Consider the following 18,770-nt stretch of genomic DNA (forward strand, 5'->3'; position numbering starts at 1 on the left):
GATCCATCCGTCGGATAGGGACGTTAAGATCGGCGGCTGCCTTGGTGCTGTTCGAGAGGGCTTTGCTCACTTCTCTCACCAGGATCATCATCAACATCGTCATCAGCAAAACTCGTACAACAGAACACTACATTAAACACGCAACTATTACACTCACATACTCTCCACAATTACACATACGACAAGTCTCATATTTCCGCAAGGAAAGGGGCCGATGTGTGCGGTAGGACACTATTTCCGATAGACAGCTGAAATTACCCCGTTAGATATCCCAGGCAAGAATGCTGTACGACATTTACATTTTTTACAACCTTCTTGCCGACGGATCGCTGGGTCCTGATCTTCCATACCTAGCACGTAATCGTATTTAATGAGGCAGTGTCCCTTGATTCTTTCAAGTTTCACTTTTTGTGTGGCGTAATTAGTGTAACGTCTGCATTAACAACGTTTGAAGATCATCTGTTGCGACCGTGTTTCAAATGATAAAGTGCTAAGAAGAAATGGTCTACGCAACCTGCATAAAATCGTCGCTGAAAGGATACTGAAACTCGCTGGCCACGTTCTAAGCATGAAAGATGGAAGAATTCCCAAGTCAGCACTTTTGTGGAAACCAACGGACATACACAGACGTAGAGGACGACCTCGTAACAGCTGGAAACGAACTTTCGCATAGGATGGACATGAAACTGGGAGGAATCTGCAAACCTGGGAGCTGATCGAGGTCGCTGGAAGAAACTTGTTCCCGATGCGGTATCTAGCATTGCAGTAACTACATCTAGCTATATAAGTAAATCTACTCCATTTGCCAGCTTACAAACAACGCATCTGAACTTCGTTAATGTCTAAAAAAAAAAACAATAATAATGAATCATTTACAGTGTAAAAATATCACGCACATTTATTTTTATGGACAATAATAACTTTACAAGTTAAAACCATTGATATAAAATTACTAATACCAATTGTATTTCGACACAATTCCATTTTAGTTAATCACGAGAGTCACAATCCATTGAATTCCCAATCAATTGTAAATTAGGTATTGCACAAAAAATTATTCTTTGGATAAATTTCCGGCAAATGACTTTGCTTTCTTCTCAAACAGTGAAAATCTTTTACCAACAACGCAACTTCAAATTACAACGATTTGTAAGACTAGAAAATAAGAAAGAGAATAAGGAGAACGTAAATAACATTAGATTTCTCCCCCTTCCCCCCTTTTATCTGTGACATCCTCAGTATCACTACTTCATTACCTGTTGAATTTACCCTAGACACATCAGAAATGTACGAATTTCTTCCGCATTCAGTGCAGATAAAAAGACATTTACTTGCGTACGTCAATAAACACTGTGCAGTATCTGTTGAGAGGTGATTATAGCCTAACTGAGAGACGCAGAGCAAAACAAGCCTTTGACGCTACCGTATCACACCTTCGGGGAGCCACTGACTCTTCTTTTATGGAAGTGCTGCTATGAGGGAGTATTATGCATAAGGCAGCTCCCTCCATACACTGAACCGCACGGCTCCTGTCCTGCGTCACCAAATAAATAATCCCTCGTCGACAGGTCCTTTTGACCGCTAGGGACGCCCCAGCTAACATCAAAAGCCACCTGCACCTCCTTTCTCTGCACTGGCACCTGGCTGACAAGCCCCAAAACTTGCCCCTGCCAGAAGAAACACGACTACTAAGACTACGTTTCCCAAGTCCCCGTTACTCACCAAGATCCTTACCGAAATAAACTCGTACAACCGGGTATAAAATTACCATAAATTACTGGAATCAGTGATATTATATGTTACAAACCAAAAAACACTGAAACACAGGGAAAACTCCTTTCAAGCGCTCCGTGCAAGAAACTGTACTTCATCACTAAAATCACAATTAAAAAGACTGCTTCAGGAAAACAAAGCCACTTTCCATATGGCAAATCTTAATTACAAACAATTTGAATTTCCAAAATAATACAACAATAACATTTTTCTCCCACTGCCAATCTCCATCTTGGTTTCACTTTTGTCAGAGCCAAGAGTCCATCTTGCTGTGTGCGAACGCTCGTTTTCCGTGGCAGTCCACCTAAAATGAAAAGAAACACAATTTTAGACCTCTGACCGAACAATAATAAGGAAAATATTACACATTCTGTGTTGTACACAAGTACATTACAAAAGGATGGAAGCATAACATTTCACTTCCAACCATCAGGAGCTTGCGTATTATAAAAATGGCCAGTATAATCCTTTCGCCATTTCGTGACACCGGTATTAAAACTGAAAACAGATCATTACTTAACTATTCGAAACCAACGCCAACATCTGAACACATTGCTCAAGTGGAAGGCAGTCTGCAGGAATGTCACAAAAGTTACTACATGCAATTAAATGAAGTGTTTATTTTTTTTCGTTTAAGATTGTAGGACGAACGACATACAGGCTGCACATAACGCCCCATTACCATTTCAAAATTTCATATTTGAGAAAGGGCGCAATGGTTTGTTGTAAAACGTTTAGCACCTCTCAGTTTTTATTCTATTGCATTAGAATTTCAATATGTGGCTCATTCTTCGTTAGTAGAATATCAAGGCGACATTCGAGTTCTGCCCATGTACGGGTCAGCATGGCAGCATCAATAGTTATGATTGTTTCACTGATTCGTGCACGAAGGGTAGCAATGTCACTGACTGGTGTGTACAAGCGTTCTGTGGAGAGACCCACAAAAAGAAGTCTAACGGCGTGGCACTGCGAGAGTGCTGGGGCTATGCGAAGGGATCATCACGACCCAACCATCTCTCAAGAAATATGTCCTCTAGCACATCCACCACGTTCAGACACCAATGTGACCGGCTGAGGTGGTGCAGTGGTTAGCACATTGGACTCGCATTCGGGAGCACGACGGTTCAAATCCGCATCCGGTCATCCTGATCTACGTTTTCCGTGATTTCCCTACATCGCTTCAAGCAAATGCTGTCAGGGTTCCTCCGAGCCACAATCCGTAGGTAGCGGTCATCAACTACAGTAGTAGCCCGTGGCCGGCCTCAGCGAGGCATGTCATCGACAGTCCCTGTTTCTCTGTATCTCCTCCACGTCCGAACAACATTGCTTTGGTTCACACCGAGGCGCCTGGACACCTCCCTCGTTGAGAGCCCTTCCTTTGAAAGGGCACGGCCGACTTCCTTCCCCAACCTTCCCTAATCGTTCCACCAAATCAACCAACCAACCAACCCCAATGTGGACGAGGACCATCACGCTGGAAGATGATAGAAGGCTGCAACTTTTCGATCTGTGGTAGCCCAGAACTGTTCGATAATATCCAGGTAGATACTCCCAGTTATGGTTGTCTTTACGAAGGGAAATGGGGCTATCACGCTGCCATGTGTGCTGTGAGCGTTTCTGGAGCCCGAAATCCAAATGTTGTGGCGATTCACATGTCCAGAAATGTGGACAAGTGGGGATGCACACACTGAAAATCGGGCGTAATAGGTGAAAAAAAAAACACCTTTGAGAGCTGCTAAACGTTTTACAACAAACCAAGATTCTCTGTTCAAAAAATGGCTCTGAGCACTATGGGACTTAACACCTATGGTCATCAGTCCCCTAGAACTTAGAACTACTTAAACCTAACTAACCTAAGGACATCACACAACACCCAGTCATCACGAGGCAGAGAAAATCCCTGACCCCGCCGGGAATCGAACCCGGGAACCCGGGCGTGGGAAGCGAGAACGCTACCGCACGACTTCGAGCTGCGGACAAGATTCTCTGTCTCTAATGGTTTCCAAGTTATGATTTTTTAAAACGATAGCTGGAATTTATGGACAGCCTGTAGATTCTTTGCGGAGGGAAAAGGATATATAGAAAAGGGACCAAATCATAAGTCAAGAATGTGGAGAAACTTTGCAAGAGCTGTGCGGATTTTTATAGAGAACTGAGTATAGTGTTTGCGTAAAACTTATATTATCAGTTAGAAGTGCCGTGTCAATGAGTACCACATTCCTTTACAAATTTTCTTTCTATCTTAACAATGGTTGTTACACCAGATACTGTTTTAATAGGATAGAAGATGTATTTTGGCTATGTACACACACCAAAAAAGTTTTGCATCACCCCTGTTTCCAGAACTCCTGAAGATGGACGTTGACTGTGGATACTGTATCACAGACACAGTCATTTGGCTGCTCAGAGATATTACTAAACCCGCCCAAAGATGTAAACAACCATGCATGAGCAGCGCGTATTAGACTGAGTGGGTCCGACAGTCGATCAGTTCCAGTCATTCCACCAGGAAGAAGGTACGTGGCTCGTGTTGTCTGTAGTTCACCCATGCCTGGACGGTCAATACCGCGGTTCGATCGCGTCTGCATTGTTATTTTGTGCCAGGAAGGGCTCTCCTCAACAAGGGAAGTGTCCAGGCGTCTCGGAGTGAACCAAAGCGACGTTTTCGGACATGGAGGAGACACAGAGAGACAGGAACTGTCGATGACATGCCTCGCTCAGGCCGCCCAAGGGCTACTACTGCAGTGGACGACCGCTGTCTACGGATTATGGCTCGGAGGAACCCTGACAGCAACGCCACCATGTTGGATAATGCTTTTCGGGAAGACACAGGACGTCGTGTTACGACTCAAACTGTGCGCAATATGCTACATGATGCGCAACTTCACTCCCGATGTCCACGGCGAGGTCCATCTTTGCAACCACGACACCATGCAGTGCGGTTCAGGTGGGCTCAACAACATGCCGAATGGACCGCTCTGGATTGGCATCACATTTTCTTCACCGATGAGTGTTGCGTATGCGTTCAACCAGACAATCGTCAGAGACGTGTTTGGAGGCAACCCGGCCAGGCTGAACGCCTTAGACACACTGTCCAGTGAGTGCAGCTAGGTGGAGGTTCCCTGCTGTTTTGCGGTGGCATTATGTGGGTCCGACGTACGCCGCTGGTGGTCATGGAAGGCGCCGTATGGCTGGACGATAAGTGAATGCCACCCTCCAACCGATAGTCAACCACATCGGCAGCATATTAGCGAGACATTCGTCTTCATGGACGACAATTCGCACCCCATCGTGGACATCTTGTTAATGACTTCCTTCAGGATAACGACAGCGCCCGACTAGGGCGGCCAACATGTTCTCCAGATATGAACCCTATCGAACATGCCTGAGATATATTGAAAAGGACTGTTTATGGACGACTTGGCCCACCAACCACTCTGAGGGATCTACGCCGAATCGCCATTGAGGTATGGTACAATCTGGACCAAGAGTGCCTTGATGAACTTGTGGATAGTATGCCACGACGGATACAGGTATGCATCAATGCAGGAGGACGTGCTACTGAGTATTAGAGATACTGGACCACCACCTCTGAAGCTCTCGCTCTATGGTGGTACAACATGCAATGTGTGGTTTTCATGAGCAATAAAAAGGGCGGAAATGATGTTTATGTTGATCTCTATTCCAATTTTCTGTACCAATTCGGGAACTCTCGGAATCGAGGAGATGCAAAACTTTATTTGATGTGTGCATATGGCCTCCCAATGTACACAGCACTCACTCGAGAGTTTCAGCATGCAAACGTCTGCCGTAATAACTTGGATTTTTCACAGAATATAGAAACGACTCTTCCGTAAAAGCGTCAGTTAAGGCAATAATACAGTTATTCCCAACCTGGGGATAGTTTACCCCGTGAGGGGTACAATGAAGTTTTCTACAGAGTAAAAACAAAAGTGTTCATCTTGTTTCGGCCACGAAACTAAGTTGCCAATAATAAAAGCTTTTTAATACTGCCATTAACATGTGACACAATGTGGTGGAGGTTATAGCCTATGAAACGAATTTACAAACATCTTATTTCTCACATAGTCCATCCACTTGCACACACAGTTTATGCTTTGCACCATTCATTATCACAGTAAAATTGAGACACAGAAATACATATGCTTCAATAGCTAATGAAAACGACTTCTCCGATTTGTAGATAATTACCACATTGGACAAAAAATTGCTTGGTCATTCACTTCGCAACAAAGAAAGGCAATAATTGACAGCACAACAAAACTCACTATGTAATGGCTAGTACATTGCTGCAGGGTCCGCAGCTCGTGGTCGTGCGGTAGCGTTCTCGCTTCCCGCGCCCGTGTTCGATTCCCGGCGGGGTCAGGGATTTTCTCTGCCTCGTGATTACTGGGTGTTGCGTAATGTCCTTAGGTTAGTTAGGTTTAAGTAGTTCTAAGTTCTAGGGGACTGATGACCATAGATGTTAAGTCCCATAGTGCTCAGAGTCATTTGAACCATTGTTGTAGGGCCTATACTATATTATTATTATTGTTGTTGTTGTTGTTGGTGGTGGTGGTGGTGGTGGTGGTGGTGGTGGTGGTGTTCTTAGTGACAGTGGTCATATGCAAGGCACTGGTAGTCTGAAATCTTCCAATTTCTGCAAGTTCTGAAACAAGGAGTCCAGCAATCAAAGTGATTTTATGCTTTTTAACGAGTGTCTACCCTCAATTTGGATAGTTAGCGCTCTTTTCTGAGGAGGAGTTGTAGGTAACACTCGCAATGCACTGAGAATTTTCTCATCATTCTATATATAAAAAAAAAAAAAATGTTGTTAGAAATAAGCATCACCATTTGTCTCATTGGCTGATTTGAACGTGGTTTAATAATACATCTACAACAACTAAATATCATTTATCTTTCTACATTAAAAAATAGTTGTTCGAAGAAAATTAATTTTCATTCTAAAGTTTAGTTAAGAGCTAATGTTGATTATGGTGGGTGGTACAAGCTAACATATGACTGCGCTTGGTGTTAATGGTCTCCCACGGAAACGATCACCAACTCAAATTCATATCTTAAGAAGGAAAAAAGTACGGTACAAAGGTATCAGCCCGAGAAATCGATCCCGCTAGAAAGTCTGCGCCATAACTCTGAGAGTACGCAATTATGACCTTCGGCAAGTACAGCCTTTAAACTTACGCGCGCACCGTTTGTCAATCATCCGCCCTGTTGCGATCGCTTAATGCCCGAACGCGAATGCTGCATATTGGAGTGAATGAGAGGATTGAGAAATACTGTTTTGACTTTGGTGTAACATGCATTGTTCATTGTGTCAAACTGCGCGATTTCTAAACTGTAACTGGTCCCAGAGATTTATTTTCTTTGAACGAAAATGCAGTGTATATGAATGAAACGAATTATAGTGTCATTAATGAAGTAGCGTAGCGCTATTCAATTATTAACATTGCTGTTGAGCGTTATCGTTTTTGGACTTTAAGGGTGGCACTGTTGAAATGAAGTATATTTGCAGGAGATGCGCTATTCTCCAGCGTGATTGACATGGTTAAATTGTAAATAAAAAATCATTAACTTCATTTCATAATAATTCTTCCGTTGCTTACAGTTATTCTTTCTAACTTTGAGGCATCTTTAGAACGTCAATACGGGAATACTGTTAAAGTAATACTGAATGAATATATGGGTGAGATTGACACATTAAGTACTCTTTTGTTTGCGTAAAGTACAGTGTTCTCGAATAAGATTTCAAAACACCTGCCGGCCGCTGGTGGCCGAGCGGTTCTAGGCGCTTCAGTCTGGAACTGCGCGACCGCTACGGTCGCAGGTTCGAATCCTGCCTTGGGCATGGATGTGTGTGATGTCCATAGGTTAGTTAGGTTTCATTAGTTCTAAGCTCTAGGGGACTGATGACCTCAGATGTTAAGTCCCATAGTGCACAGAGCAATTTTTTTTTTCAAAACACCTTGGGCAGATATGTTTACCTTCCCCCTCCAGTTCTCTCGCCTTCAACATACAGCGGATACGAGAGCTCTGTACAGTTCTTCGCGCTATGTCATTTGGCGGCAGAGCGGGTCGGAGCGAGTGAGAAACAAACGGTGTGCGCGATAGTTTAAAGCTGTACTTTAAGAACATTATAACTGCGTACTATTAGAACAAAGTCCTAAACTTTCCATTGGAAGGACTGCTATCTCACATGTGTGCTGTTTTCTACTTAAAATATGAGAGAGAGTTGGTATTTCGAAACACCGCTCTCGCCTAACGTGTAACTCTGGAAGAATAGCTGTGAATATTAACATTATCATACCGCCCAACTTTTTGCCAGTTGAGTTGCTGAAACTGCTAATCTGAGATCCTGATAAGTAATCGTTGTTCAGGGGGAACTTATTACATCCACTGCGTTGACATACACCGAGATGAAAAAGTCATGGGATACCACCTAATATCGTGTCATACCTCCTTTTGCCAGGCATAGCACAACAACTCTACGTGGCACCAACTCAACAAGTTGCTAGAAGCTCACCTGCAGGAATACTGAGCCACGGTGCCTCTATAGCAGCCCATAACTACGAAAGAGTTGCCGGTGCAGGAGTTTTGCACGAACTGGCCTCCCGATTATGTCCCATAAATATTCCATGCGATTCATGTCGGGCCATATGGGTGCCCAAACCATTCGCCCGAACGGTCAAGAATGTTTTAGCGTGGTACACAGTCATCCATAAAAATTCTGCTGTTGTTTGGGAACATGAAGTCCATGAACGGCTGCAAATGGTCGCCAAACAGCCAAACATAACCATTTCCAGTCAATGATCGATTCTGTTGGACAAGAGGACCCAGTCCATTCGATCTAAACACAATCCAGACCATTATGGAGCCAACACCAGCTTGCACAGTGCCTTGTTGACAACTTGGGTCCATGGCTTTCTATGGTCTGCGCCACACTGGAACTCTATCATCAACTCTTACCAGCTGAAACTGGGATTCACCCGACCAGGACACAATTGCCCTGTCGTCTAGGGTCCAACCGATATGTTTACAAGCCCAAGGGAGTCGCTGCAGGCGATGTCGTGCTGTTGGCAAAGGCACTCGCGTCGATCGTCTGCTGTCATAGCCCATCAACGCCACATTTCGCCACACTGTCCTAACTTATGTTCGTCGTATGGTTGGTTGGTTTGTGGGATTAAAGGGACCAGACTGCGATGGTCATCGGTCCCTTCGTCGTACGTCACACACAAGATTTCTGCGGTTATTTCACGCAGTGTTGCTTGTCTCAGCACTGTCAACTCTACGCAAACGCTGCTGCTCTCGGGCGTTAAGTGAAGGCTGTCGGCCACTACGTTGTCATAGTATTCTCGGCACACTCTTGACGCTGTGGATCTCGGAATATTGAGTTCCCAAACAGTTTCCGAAATGGAATGACACATACTTCTAGCTCCAGCTACCGTTCTGCGTTGAAAGTCAGTTCACCACTGTCGTGCAGCCATAATCGCGTCGGAAACCTTTTCAAGTGAATCACCTGAGTACAAATTACACCTCCGCTAATCCACTGCTCTTTTATGCCTTGTGTAGCGACACTACCGCCATCGTATATGTGCATATCGCTATCCCATGACTTCCGTCACCTGAGTGCGATTCACTAGGCAACATAATACACTGAAGCGCCAACGAAACTGGTATAGGCATGTGTATTGAAATTCAGAGATATGTAAACAGGCAGAACGTGGCGCTGTTGTCGGCAACGGACATATAAGGCAACAAGTGTCTGGCGCAGTTGTTACATCGGTTACTGCTGCTACAATGGCAGGTTATCAAGATTTAAGTGAGATTGAACGTGGTGTAATAGGCGGCGCACGAGCGACGGGACACACAGCATCTTGGAGGTAGCGATGAAATCGGGTTTTCCCGTACGATCATTTCAGGACTGTGACGTGAATATCAGGAATCCTATAAAACGTCAAATCTTCGACATCGCTGCGGCCGGAAAAAGGTCCTGCGAGAACAGGACCAACGACGACTGAAGAGAATCGTTCAACGTGACAGAAGTGCAACCTTTCCTCAAATTGCTGCAGATTTCACTGCTGGGCTATCAACAAGGGTCAGCGTGTGAAAAAAAAAATGGTTCAAATGGCTCTGAGCACTATGCGACTTAACTTCTGAGGTCATCAGTCGCGTCCGCAGCTAGTGGTCGTGCGGTAGCGTTCTCGCTTTCCGCGCCCGGGTCCGATTCCCGGCGGGGTCAGGGATTTTCTCTGCCTCGTGATGACTGGGTGTTGTTTCATGTCCTTAGGTTAGTTAGGTTTAAGTAGTTCTAAGTTCTAGGGGACTGATGACCATAGTGCTCAGAGCCATTTGAACCATTCATAAGCCGCCTAGAACTTAGAACTAATTAAACATAACCAGCCTAAGCACATCACACACATCCATGTCCGACGCAGGATTCGAACCTGCGACCGCAGCGGTCGCTCGGCTCCAGACTGTAGCGCCTAGAACCGCACGGCCACTCCGGCCGGCTCAGCGTGTGAACCATTCAACAGTGCGGGCCTTCAGAGCCGAAGGCCCTCTCATGTACCCCTGGTGACGGCACGACACAAAGCTTTACGCCTCGCCTTGGCCCGTCGACACCGACGTTGGGCTGTTGATGAGTGCCTGGTCGGACGAATCTCGTTTCAAATTGTATCGAGCAGATGGACGTGTACAGGTATGGAAATAGCCTCTTGAATCCATGGACCCCGCATGTCGGCTGGGGACTGTTCAAGCTGGTGGAGGGACCGTAATGGTGTAGAGCGTGTGCAGCTGGAGTAATGTGGGACCCCTGATACGTCTAGATACGACTCTGACAGGTAACACATACGTAAGGATCCTGTCTGATCACCTGCATCCATTCATGTCCACTGTGCACTCCGACGGACTTGGGCAATTCCATCAGGACAATGCGACACCACAAATGTCCAGAATTGCTACGGAGTGGCTCCGGAACACTCTTCTGAGTTTAAACGCTTCCGTTGGCCACCTAACTCCCCAGACATGGCCGCACGGTCGGGGCGCCTTGTCACGGCCCGCGTGGCTCCCCCCCGTCGGAGGTTCGAGTCCTGCCTCGGGCATGGGTGTGTGTTGTCGTTAGTATAAGTCAGTTTAAGTTAGATTAAGTAGTGAGTAATCTTAGGGACCGATGACCTGAGCAGCTTTATCCCGTAAGATCTTACCATAAATTTTCAAAGTTTTCCCCACACAAGGACATTATTTATCATATCTGGGATGCCTTGCAACGTTCTGTTCAGAGATCTCCACCCCCTTGTACTCTTTCTGGTTTATGGACAGCCCTGCAGGGTTCATGGTGTCATTTCCCTCCAGCACTACTTCAGACATTAGTCGAGTCTGTACCACGCCGTGTTGTGGCACTTCTGCGCGCTCGCGGGGGCCCTACACGATATTAGGCAAGTATATCAGTTTCTTTGTCTCTTCAGTGTACCAATTGTCTTGTGGCAGCTACGGTGATAAATAACAGAATGAACATTATAACGTTGGTGCAGTGCGCAGGGATACGGTTTTGAGTTTGTAAACTGTTATTTAAAACTGTGACAAATCACAACTAAAAATATCAGCTACCGAAAAGTACGATTAACCCATTAGCGCCATGCGTTGCCATATGGCAACGATTGTAACACTTTTTTAAAATCGTTGATTCCACGACATCAACGAAGCGAGAGTGTTGGCAGCACTGGATTCCATTCCGCAAGACTGTAAAGATCACTACAATGCAACTGTTTCAACAATACATTTAAATTCTGCCGCGTAAGCAGTGTTGGAAGTCGTTGTTTGCTGAATGACGAAGAAAAATGGAGTATAAGTTCGAGTAAGTATGTTTTACACAGTAACTTATGATATATAATTTGGTTTTTTAGTATGGTTGTGCTTTAAATACTCAAATATACATTCTTTAGAGGTTACTGCTTGCTGTGAAATGAATTACGTTCGTTTAGGCCGTTTGAACGTCGGTGTTGCCATATGGCAACGCTAGGCGCTTGTCCTCAGTAAAAGGACGAATTTTCTCTTTTTTGTTTTAGAAGAGGTTTCTCGCTTGCTGAGGCGCTGGAGATTCTTTATAATGACGATATTGAAGGTGATGTCTTTGTTGAGCCCCCAGATCCGAATAGAGAAGAATGATGGATTATTGTATGTGCGGTGGCTGGACAACTCAGTTGTCACAATGATCTCTTCTTCATGTGGTGCACAAGAAGTTGGCCAAGCCAAGAGAATCTCGCAACTAAAAAAGCGAAATATAATGATCCCCAGACCAAAACTGGTAGCCAAATATAATAGATATATGGGAGGTACTGATCAGATGGGTCAGAATCTAGCATGCCATCTCATTGCAATAAGAAGCAAGAAATCGTACTGGTGTCTCTTTACATGGATATTAGATGTCGCCATACAAAACAGTTGGATTTTGTATAATATAGCAAGAAACCAAACTATTTTTCAGCTTGATTTCAAGAGAGAAGTAGCAACAGTGTACTTGCAAAGACACCAAGCTTTACCAAAAGGAGCTGAGAGACCATTTGCATCAAGAGCATGTTCCGACAGCCGCATATCAGATTCAATTAGGTTTGATAAGACTGACCACCTCGTCTAGCACACATAAGGAAAGAAGAAGAAAAGGTGTGCACACAAGGACTGTAAATCTATTGTGAGAACAATGCGTTCAAAGTGTAATGTGGGATTGTGTATTGACTGTTTTATTCCATTTCATGTAAAATAATGCTGAGTTCAAGGCTTGATTTTTGATTATTAATTGTACTGTGTTATAAAATATCAATTTATGATGAAGACTGAATAATAAATTTGAACAAAACTTGTATATGTAATAAGAAATTTCAATAACCTACTTATTTTAGTTGAAGTTGTAATCCATATAAATTTAGGTAGTGAAAGCACCTAGCGTTGCCATATGGCAACATCAAATATCTCGCTAATAGCGGTAATGACTTTCGTCGAAACAACTCTGGTGTGTAATTTATGCCTTTTACAGACATAATAACGCAAATATTTTTAAAAAAATCACGAAAAAAATAATTCCGACGCTAATGGGTTAATGGAAATCGCCGTTATCGGAGTGTCACACTTTAGGCCATTCCCAGTCGCACTGGGCGCCGCCGTCTCCCGAGGCAGCACCCACATCCCGCGGCGCCCGGCCCACACCCACAGGCTGGCCCGAGATGCCGGCCTGCGATGGCGGCGCGGCCTTTGTGTGGCGGGGCCTTTGTCCCGCGCACGCAGCCGCCGTTTCTGATCCGTCTGCCCGCTATTGAGACCCTTACTGCAGCTCGCCGTCGCGCTACGTGAGCCTCCCAGGTGTTATAAGTGCGGCTGCTGACGCTTACAAAGGAAAATTACTCAAAGGATACTCCCTCGAGGCACCGGTCACCACGCTGCGCCGCGGGGTGCCACTTAATTGCTTGTATACTAGAGACAGGCGATCCGCTCCACTGAACTGATTCGAAGAGCTAGATCCGTCTATGGAGGGAGCGATCGATGAATCGCAAAAAAAGGAGCGGTAGTTCTTCGGATCCGAAATGTCTCCGCAGTGACGTGAGTGAGCAAATGAATAATCTAGGCTGGACTGCTGTAACAGCGTCCCACGCAACATGCTGAATTAGTTACTATGGCATACACGAGTGTACACTGCTCAAAAAATTAGGTGGACTTGTATATCGACGTTCAGTACGTTAAATCTATTTTGATACAGGATGCAGGCCTACCTGTGGTCTTACTACATAGCCTAAGATCCTAGTTTCCATGTATGCAACAGCTAAAGTGATTCACAATCTATCAGCTATGTTACGCATTAGAGTATCAGTTGAATCTCGAAAGGAAGTCACTACCAGTGCCCCAGTGTCATGCAGCGAGGCACACGGACAGCAGTTGTCATTTATGGACGTTGTATTCAACCAAGGATATGCAATACAACATCTTAATGCAGTGCAATTTCGAAGGGCAGTCTGTTTAATCCTAGAAGGATGGACTTTTCGTCATGTTGCTGTAGATGCTAATGTCTCTCCATGTGTGATCCATAGATTGTGGACACGCTACAGGGAGACAGGCCAGTTTACAAGGCAAGATGGACAAGGTCGTCGATGTATTACAGCCCCACGTGAATACGACTGCAGCTCGATTGCAGAACGATCACTGGAGCTGCTTTGTCCGATCGGACTGTAAGGAGCAAGTTACGAGAAAGGCCCTTAAACTCCCGACGTCCTGTTCGAGTACCCACTCTACACGTCATCTCGCAGCTGGCCTTTAGTTCTGCCATTCCCATATCAACTGGCGACTTCGTCACTGGCGAAACAGTGATGGCCGTGTTCGTGTTTGGAGACACCGTGGTGACCGGTACCTGCCAAATGTTGTCCAGGATATCGACAGAGTTGGCCAAGGTTCTGTGGTTGTGTAGGGAGACACCGGTGTTCACAGCCGCATGGATCTGGTCATTGTTCATGATCGCCTTACCGCCAGGCAGTACATGGGACAGATCCTGTTGGGCTATGTTGTAGCTGCTGCGTGCGATGGTGGCCCTGAATTCCTTCTAATGCATGATAATGTCAGAGCACATGGGGCGGGCATCACCAGCGATGTCTTGCGAAGCCTAGACATCGCATGGCGAGCGGGAGTCCCGATCTAAACCCAATCGAGCACGTGTGGGTCATGCTTGACAGACGTATTCACAGTCAGGCTGTTCCACCACAGATTCTCCCAGAACGCTGAAGGCCTCTCACTGAAGAATGGGAATGTGTACCACAAGGTGACCTCCGCTGACTTAATACGGAGCGTGCCACATAGGTGTAAGGCAGTGATAAACGGTGATATATGGCATACACGCTATCGAAGCTCTCAAGGTCCATTGAAAAGCATCCAGGATGGTGAGATAAACGACTGTTCCCATTTTGTTTTCGACACCTGGTGGACATTTCAGTTATTGCAATGTACATGAACGAGAACATAATGATGTTTTGTTGTTTACGTAATTTGTGAAAGATAAAAGTATAATATCTGTTGTTATAGGTTATTTGTCTTGAGCTGACTGCAATCTAATTAAAAAGAATTACACCAGACGCGTTTCGCTTTTATTTACAAAGCATCTTCTGTGGTATTCTGTAAATTGGATACACACTTTTATATATTTTTTAATTGTTTTGCGTTAAAAACAGCGCTTTCTTTATAAAGTTGGTCTGCAAGCTACTTCAGGTGTTTCTTTTGATAATCTGCTCTTTCCCTTCTTGCTAGCAGTGGTTGGTGTCGACTGGCTTCATTTCATATCTGCACTTGGCAGTTTTTGGCATTTTGCGTTATTTTCTGCGCTGCACTATTTACTATTGACTTTCTTAACTGTTTTACGTTTATCACTGCGACAGTGTTTATGCCTATACGAATAAGCATGAACACTGTGGCAGTGATGAATGAAAAACAGTTAAGAAAGTCAATAGTAAATAGTGCAGCGCAGGAAATAACGCAAAATGCCAAAAACCTGCTAAGTGCAGATATGAAATAAACACCAACCACTGCTAGCAAGAAGGGAGAGAGCAGATTATGAACAAAAGCACCTTAAGTAGCTTGCAGACCTACTTTATAAAGAAAGCGCTGTTTTTAATGTAAAACAATAAAAAACGTATTAACGTGTGTATTCAATTTACAGAATACCACAGAAAATGCTTCGTAAATAAAAGCGAAAAGCGTCTGGTGTAATTCTTTTTAATTAGACTGGAGTCAGCTCAGGACAGATAACCTATAATAACAGATGTTAACAGCTGCTGCGGAAGATGGCCACACAAACAAACGTACTATGCAAAAGAATAATAATTTGACAGCTACATACCAAGTCCTCAATTATTGCTCACTTGAGTATGGAAGACACCCAAAGTCATGTTCTCCTAAGTCTTTTTGAGCAGCATAGGAAGAAACTTCTCTCAGGCGCCACAAAAATACGCTATAGACGGTGTGCCTGTACGTGTTTATACACCTTAGTGCTGTGAGCAGCTTTTGTCAGCCAAGAAAAGAACAGAATGGGAAGTCAGGTCAGTTCTTTATGATGCTGCATTAACGCACAAAACAATTTCTCGCCTCTTACTTACCCAGTTCATTTGAAACGCAACTTGTAATGAGTTGCCATGCTGGCCCATAAGATGATGCTATACTGAGTGCAAGCTCTCGGCAGCTCATTCGGCAACGAACAAGCTGCAATCAACCGACTCGCGACACCGACTCGCGACAGATAGAAAGCCATGGGACGACTTCAAAAAGTACTCAAGTTACACATTAATACGACAGGCCAAGTAACTTCTATTGAATGCTGTACTACACTTTCAAAGTGGCACACACAGATGACAATGTTTTTCAACACAGTCACCTAGTCTCTGTAACTAACGGTCGAAACGTTTTATCAGTCGTTCATTTCCTTAGCGATAGAATTCCCCTCCGTGGTCATCGAGAACCGATGTGTGAACCTCTTCCCCACTGGAAAATCGCTTTACCGCAAATTTTCTTTCAGCTTGCCGAGAAGATGGAAATCTCAAGGCAAATGGTCTGTACTGTATGGCGGATCAGCAGCGCTCACAACTATTTGCACCATTTCAGCACGGCTAGGCGCGACATACCATCTGATCCACATACCCGCAGAATCTGACAGTGAATCTGTGTGCAATTTAGATGTTTTGGCCACAACAATCATAGTGTACCGCGTACTTCAACTCTGGAGTATGTTTCCAGCCGACACGCCATTTCAGTGGTACACAGCGATGCACCTGTTATCTGTATGGCAGCAGAACTGTGTCTGCTTGAAACCAGGAACATATACTCTACTCTGACAATGCGCCATTCTTATTGCACAATGGCCGGCCGAAGTGGCCGCGCGGTTCTGGGCGCTGCAGTTTGGAACCGCGAGACCGCTACGGTCGCAGGTTCGAATCCTGCTTCGGGCATGGATGTGTGTGATGTCCTTAGGTTAGTTAGGTTTAAGTAGTTCTAGGGGACTAATGACCTCAGAAGTTGAGTCCCATAGTGCTCAGAGACATTTGAACCATTTTTTATTGCACAATGATTTCAGCGCAATACGGCATGTGTAACTTCGTTTATAAACTCCGTACATAATTCTCCACTCACCGCTCTCGGCTCCACGTCAAGAAATGAAAAGCTAATACTTTGTTTCCACGGGGTAACGAAACAAGAAAGCCTCTACGCAAGTGGATGCCGAATACTGAACTATAAATCTGAGAAACTAGAGATATCAGAGTGTAAAATCATGAGGCAAATGACAGAAACAGCAAAGAAAAGAAGACATATTTTTTGGGCATTTGTACAGGGCGAGTGACACTAGGCTGGCAAAATAGATCTTCAAGCATCTCTGAGAACAGAAATGAAAAACAAGCAGGATCCAAGAAGTTACAAGGAGACTTAGAAACACACTAAATAAAAGCAGAAGTATTAGAAAGACATATTTTCAGAAGGAAAGAAGCATTCCTAAACAGAAGCAGTAGAAGAACAGGTGTGAAGTGGTCTGAAGAAAGACGATAGGGGACAAAGTGAAGAGATTAAAGAGGAGCAAATGACAAGGGAGAAAAACTATCACACACTCCCTAGCTCACAAAAACGGAAGGGCAAAAATGGACCCACAGATTTAGCGAAGATATGCTGAAACGTTGTATGGGCAACGAAATTAATAATATGACCTCAGTCGCATAACCTTCCTGCCATGACGTCTACGTTTGGCTGTAAGTTACACGTTGTGTAGACTCTTATGAGACTAGAGATGTATCATCTGACTTTCGGAAAAATACCATCTACACAATTCTGAAGGTAGCAAGGGCAGATCAGTGAGACAACTAGCGCACAAATAGCTTAACAGCTCATGCACCCAAGCGTCTGACAAGAGTAATATACAGAAGACTGGGAAAGAAACTTGAGGATCTGTTAGATGAATATCGGTTTAGCTCAAGGAATGGTAAAGTCACGATACAGACGCAGTCTCACGTTACGCTTGATAATGGAAGAAAGACTGGTAAGACTGAAGAAAAATCATAGAGTTTGTCGACCTAGAAAAAGCGTTCGACAGTGTAAAATGATGCAGCTAGATGGTAGAATTTCTGAGAAAAATAGGAGTTAACTACAGGGAAAGAGGGTAATATACAAAATATACAAGGACCAAGAGGGAACAACAACAATGGAAGAACAAGAACGAAATGCTCGGATTCAAATGGTTCAAATGGCTCTGAGCACTATGGGACTTAACATCTCAGTTCATCAGTCCCCTAGAACTTAGAACTACTTAAACCTAACTAACCTAAGGACGTCACACACATCCATGCCCGAGGCAGGATTCGAACCTGCGACCGTAACAGTCGCGCGGTTCCGGACTGAAGCGCCTAGAACCGCTCGGCCACCGCGGTCGGCAAATGCTCGGATTAAAAAGGGTGTAACACAGCGATGGAGTCTTTCGCCCCTACAGTTCACTCTGTACTTTGAAGAAGCACTGACGAAAATAAGTTAAAGATCCTAAAGTGGGCTGAAAATTCATGGTGAAAGGGCATCAATTATAAGATTGGCTGATAACACTGAGATCCTTATTGAAAGTTAACAATTACAGGATCTGTTGAATAGAACAAACAGTTTAACGAGTAAAAAATACGGACTGAAAGTATACAGAAGAAAGAAGAAGGTAATGAGGATTAGCAGAAAAGAGATTAGCGTTAAATTTAAGATAAAAATTGAGGATCACGCAGTATATGACGTCCAGGAATTCTGCTATCTTGGGAGCGAAATAACGTCTGCATCTACTTCTGTACCCTGCAAGCCACTTAACGGTTTGTGGAGAAGGGTACTTCTTTATCTTCATGGTATCTTCGCGAGATATATATTTGTTGACTCTTCCAGGAATGTACGGTCTGGGAACTTTACAGTAAGCCATAGCGTGCTGCAAATTGCGTCTCTTGCAG

At 44.4% G+C, this 18,770-nt stretch overlaps 1 protein-coding gene across 1 annotated transcript in view; it reads right to left on the reverse strand.

Moving 5' to 3' along the window:
- Nucleotides 1-884: 884 nt before the first annotated feature.
- LOC124781101 (DNA excision repair protein ERCC-1) overlaps nt 885-18,770 on the reverse strand; it is a 125,052-nt gene continuing 107,166 nt past the window's right edge. The window contains exon 6 of the mRNA XM_047253830.1: nt 885-2,077. The gene's annotated coding sequence lies outside the window, so the exon portion shown is untranslated. The remainder of the gene's footprint in view (nt 2,078-18,770) is intronic.

The sequence above is a fragment of the Schistocerca piceifrons genome, chromosome 1 (assembly GCF_021461385.2).
Source record: "Schistocerca piceifrons isolate TAMUIC-IGC-003096 chromosome 1, iqSchPice1.1, whole genome shotgun sequence".
NCBI classification, from domain to species: Eukaryota; Metazoa; Arthropoda; class Insecta; order Orthoptera; family Acrididae; genus Schistocerca; species Schistocerca piceifrons.